Source organism: Ammodytes marinus, assembly GCF_949987685.1.
Source record: "Ammodytes marinus genome assembly, chromosome: 5".
NCBI lineage: Eukaryota > Metazoa > Chordata > Actinopteri > Uranoscopiformes > Ammodytidae > Ammodytes > Ammodytes marinus.
Window position 1 is genome coordinate 6,207,153 of NC_137234.1, and position 5,984 is coordinate 6,213,136.

Below are 5,984 nucleotides of genomic sequence, written 5' to 3' on the forward strand. Positions count from 1 at the left end.
TTTAGATTTGCTCAGCCTGTCGGTCTGGACATGATCCATTGGAGCTCATTAACTATGTAGGAAAATTCGGAGCTGCCAATCAAATCGTTTTATCTGATATGGGCGGGCCAGAGCCCTATGTATGAGGCTCTGGGGAGGGCGTAACCGGATGACGACAGTGCTGTGCATGCACTGTCGAAGCAGTGATAGTATATATATATATAATAAACTGTTTTATAACTATTCCGTTTACGTTTTTTTTGGCACTCTCTAACTCCTTCAAATCTTAGGTTTAGAGCAGGGTCGCTATCTTCCCCTAGGAAATTATACCCATCAAAATATTTGAGTCTGGGATGAACAAAAACAGATTTATTTAGGGGTGCTTTTCATGGGAAACTAGTGTGCCAGAAAGTGTGCTACATAGATTTTTTTTTATAACTACTATATACTTATGCATGTAGTACTTACTAAAATTGTGTGTATCTTATTGTAAAGTGTTAGCAACAATATAATCTTTAAAACAACTACAAAGTATTGGACCCTCCACGTTTATTCAACACACACATGATACTGTACAATACATCTGTTCTCTGGTAAGTCTTTAGCTGGGAACACAAAATAAACACAGTATTCAAAATCCAGGATTAAATGTATTAACATTATTCCTACAACTCTACCCACCAAAGAATTGTATTGTGGGATGAAGAGAAATTGATTTTGAGGATTAAAGATTCAAGAACTTGAGAGTGAAATGAAAGTGAATACAGCCGAGGCCGATGGTAATGTCATTAGTTTGTAAATGTCATTTAAGTATTCAGTCGTAAACCAAAGTGAATATGGCGCTACATGAAAAGTCAAGGGGATCAACACAGTCATTACAATTCATCCCCAAGGGGAACATGGATGTCTGAACCAACATTTCATGAAATTCCATCCAACAGTTGGTGAGACATTTCACCCAAAACCACAAATGTCGACCTGATGTCGACCGCTTAAATAAAAGTAAGGGGATCACAAAAGAGAGAAGGGAGAATCCTCTGGAGACTATGAACGTTAAAGGCCTACTTCACCGGTGGGAATATGAAGGTGTATTGAATTCTGAGATCCTATGTAGTATAAATGTGCAAAAAAATTGAAATTGGTTCATCCTAGCCTGAGAAAAGGCAGAAAGAGTGTTTTTTTTAACCCTATATTTCTCTTTCTCGTGACACCACAGAAAGAGAAATATAGGGTTAAAAAAAAACTTACTTTGTAAATATTACTGTGATGACACAGTAAAAGACATCACAGTAATATTTACAAAGTAAGTTTTTTTTAACCCTATATTTCTCTTTCTGTGATGTCACGAGAAAGAGAAATATAGGGTTAAAAAAAACACTCTTTCTGCCTTTTCTCAGGCTAGGATGAACCAATTTCAATTTCTATGCACATTTATACTACATAGGATCTCAGAATTCAATACACCTTCATATTTCCACCGGTGAAGTAGGCCTTTAACAAAAGAATGAATGGTAATCCATTAAACAAAGTTTATAGCCAAATGCTCAATCAGGAACACTCTCTCTCTCTCCATCTCTCTCTCTATCCCCTCATCCTCCTGCTTTCAACTTGATCAGCTGACTCACTCTTTCGGCTATAGCTAAGCTAGTGTGTAATATCTGTTGACCCCATGAGCATTCTGAGTATTAACAACAACACTGTCGGCGCATCTACATCGTGAGGTTCACGCATGGATTTTATATCTTCTGCGGTACGTCCAGGTTTTTTCTTAGCAACAACTGAAACATTTCTTGGGCGCTTCTTGGGATGTTTCTGAGCTCCTGCGCTAGTGTCACGGGGCGACACCAGTTTGTAAACGCTGCCATACTCAACTGAGAGAGCTATTTTTATATAGGTTTTTCTTAATGCCTTTTTCATGGGTACGCTCACCCAGGAACTACAGCTGGGGTAGCAAACAGTACCGCTGTTGTCCAAAGGGGGTGCAAGAATGAACACAAGCTGAAAGTTCCTCGTAGCACCTTCAAATGAAAAAAAATTAAATTAACTCATAATAAAGACATTAAGAACCGGTTTTAACAAATAAATCTGAAAAAAATTAAGGCAAAGAGTCCTCAGAAGCAGCAGACCACAGGTTCAAATCCGGCCCGTGGTTGTTCTCTGCATGTCAATCCCCTCTCTGCCCCATTGAACCCCGGTCTCTCCAAACTGTCTAATTTTTTTTTTAAAAGCATATAAAAATTATTTAGAAAAAATTTAATAAATATTAAGATTTTTTGAAGAGCATACTGAATGAATAATAGTAAGTGTATTGTAAAACCTTCCCCTTGAATTCATTGTGCAAATGAAAATGTATAACAATTAAGAGGGGGTGTTATTAGAATTCCAAAGGGTCAGCAGCCTTGAACAATAACTACAAAGTTAATGCAATACCTGAATAAAAAGAAATCATCGAAAAATACCTTTGAAATGAGTTTCTTTAGCTGTGCCTGTGTTTCAATGTCTTTGAAACATTGCATAAAGGCCTATACTTATTTTCTTTAATGCAATTAGAATTGAAAGAAAAAAATCTACAGCACTTTTTTTGGATGGGCAACGGACAAAAGGACAATTTTCTTCCTTTTCGAGGGAAAGTCCTTGGGTCTTTTTAAATGCATTAGTCCTGCTAATTAAATATTATATGTTTCACGAAAAATGCACTTTGAAAAGCGGAGGGATTGTTTGACTCAAAGACGCGACTGCAGCCTTGATGAGTGGAACAGTGTGCGACCGTGAGGAGGTAAAGAAGTGCATTGTTGCCGGTTATCTCCTCTTTTCACCCGACAAAATCCTTTTCTACTGATTTAACAATAACATTCTCTTTTGTGCTTCGCTGACAAAGATAGTAGTTTTGCAGAGGAGATGACTCACTGACATCTGTGAGCATGTTGCGTCCATATTACAAAGTCTGATGTGTTTGTTATAGAATGTATTGTACACTCTGCAAAATGGTGTGAAGTGCTGCATCCTACCAGTTTGATTTCTACCAGACAAGTTGAAAAGACTTGGGTTATAACAACAGAACCTGTACGGAGTTACATCAAACGCTGCGTCACACTTGAACTTGTTCTGATTCCATATAAGTATGATGCAAACATGATGTAACATTTCAACATATTACAATTTCAACACATGAATATATACATATTTCATCTCTTAAACTGATACTGGTCTAGAGGCTTTAATAATGTATTGTACTTTTGCATATTATTGACAAATGTTCTTTTTTCAAACATTTTCTATACAAATGATCAGATTTTGTGGCTTTCTCTAGTATAGATTAATATGATTTGTATAGGAAACAGAACAATGACTATATATGATTATGACATAAAATCATCAAACCTTGCTGTTTTTATCAACTGCTATAAAAGTAAAGAATTTCTTTTTAATCTTAATGTTTAAGCCAGAATGTATGATTAAAAAAATATGGAATTTCCAAATGGACAAAACTCCATTTGCGATTGATAACAAAAAGCGTGATAACAAAAAGCTTGCACTGCAACCGCTAAAACCTCAGACCTTGCGGTGAGAGCGTTTTGTGAATTTGCCAATAGCAGAGGTCAGGAGGGAACTTTCAGGGTCAACTTTACTCTCAAAGTTTTTCATGTTTTTTTTTTCTGCTCCTGGCTAATAAAGCCTGATTAATGGCTTCACTATTATGTTTAGGCAAATCAAAGCATTTGGTTAAGGTTCTTTGAAATATGGTGGTTAAAGCAAAAACTATCACAAGGATAGACAACCAACGCACTTCAAATTGTGAAAGAAAAGGTTGTGATCTTGGGTTAATATTAAAAAAGGCTACTATTACACAAGCTAAATGAATGAGCATTGTACCCTTTGCTATCCATCCTGCATTCCTCTCCACAAATCTTCACTAGTATTTCAGGGTTGTTCTCCTTATATGTTCTTATTATGTCATTCTCTTTCTGTTCTTATGCTCATTACATTTCTATTTGAATGTGAATCACTCATTTAATTACACTATTTAAAAGATAAATGACTTAATCAATAGCAATTGCATTTCAGTAACACATGGAGCATTGTGTACATTCAGCTACAACATGATTCATATGATGTTTACTGTATATTGGCATCATCATCTTATCAAAATCAATCTGGCGGCGTGGATTTTTGGTCCAATGGATACAAGGGCAAAAACGCTATTGCAGTTTTCCAGCAGGATTGTGAACCAATGGTATCAGTGTAAATGCTAATTGGTGTGTGTGTGTGTGTGTGTGTGTGTGTGTGTGTGTGTGTGTGAGTGAGTGAGTGAGTGAGTGAGTGAGTGAGTGAGTGAGTGAGTGAGTGAGTGAGTGAGTGAGTGAGTGAGTGTGTGTGTGGTCAGTTTCACAGTTTTGACAGACACATGTTTGATCACCAAGTAGACATACGCACCAAACATCTAGAACTATGCTTAGTTTGACAGGATATAAAACATTAAATTACCCAATAACAGTTTGTATACTGTACATTGTTCAGTATTTCATTGTACTGTACATTTATCTACATTTTAAGCATGTATTAGGTTACTGATTTAGTAAACATTTTGGAAGCTTACAAGTTACTTGGCAGCCAAGTGGGCAGATGATAAAGACCTTTCTTTCAATTTTTTCATTCAACCTTTATTTATACTCGAGCGATCAATTGAGTGGTGACCATCATTTGCAATGATGTCGAGTCAAACAAATGCAAAGCAAAAACAACACAAACAAAATGTACAATGCAAAAATCATCAAATACACAATAAGCTGACAAAGAGCCAAAATCATTGAAACATTTACACAGTGATTTAGAAAGTCTGCAAATAAAATGAAATGGGTGAAAGTACAATACAGCCTAATTAAAACAGTAGGAGTAGAGTTTTTCAGATTTAAGATACTATTTCTAAATGTGTTAAAGGATATGAAAGTATTTATTTTAATGTGTTGCTGTAAGTTGTTCCAGTTGTACCTCACATCAGCATATCTGTATGTCCCCATGGTTTTATGCTTCAGTGTAAAAAGTAATGAAAAACAAACCGATAGTGCAAACAGATGAATGTACAAACACAATTACAGTGACCTGCAGCTCATAAAGTGAATTTGTTCATGTATTTTTGGTGGGGAAGCAAGCATTGATAATAAGCTGTAATAGTTACTATAGCACCAGTGAATCAGACATACCCATAATTCATTCTAAGAACTTCTGTTTTGCTTGTTATTTCTCTTTGACACTGTGAAAAGCGTCCACTTGAGGTGCAATCAAACTAAAACTGCAGTGAGCAAAGATGCTTTTAACAGTCAGTTCAGGGACATTTTTTTTGCTGAAAGACAAAACTGTTTGTAATTTGGACAAATGTCTGACTCTGTATTTCACTACCTGCTAATGACTTACATGATGTATATATTGCTCCACGTAACTTAAAAAAAAGAAGCAATATACTGTATGATTGGTGAATGAAAAGCAGCTTTACAATAGTCCTTAGGATACAGAGAGAGAGAGGGGGGGGGGGGGGGTGTGGGGGGGAGAGAATTAAACAATGTCAGATAAGTTAAATGGAAACTGGTTTTCCTCCTGAACTGTGGTGCACACTGAATAAGCATGCAAATAACCCTCTAAGGGCTTTTATGATCAGGCTAAGTTTTTGTGGCTTCATGCGACTCGGCTAAATGTGGGAACAATTAATGTGTTTCTGGCATGAGCCTCATCTCTTAGGCTTATCGGCATACTGACTGCGGTAAAAACAAATATTTTAAAAATCACAGCGATAGCAAAACATATTAACTCACTACAGCTTGATCAAAATAAACAATAGGAAGCACTTTCATAAGCTTATTCCATGCCTTCGATTTCAGTGGATTTACACAGGGTATAATGTACAATATGAAAAGTAGTTAGCAGGTCAAATTACTGAAAACTCTTCTTGGGGCTTACAGAGCAGGGTAATGCTACTTCTGGAAAATGTTAGAACTTTTCCCTTTTGTTTT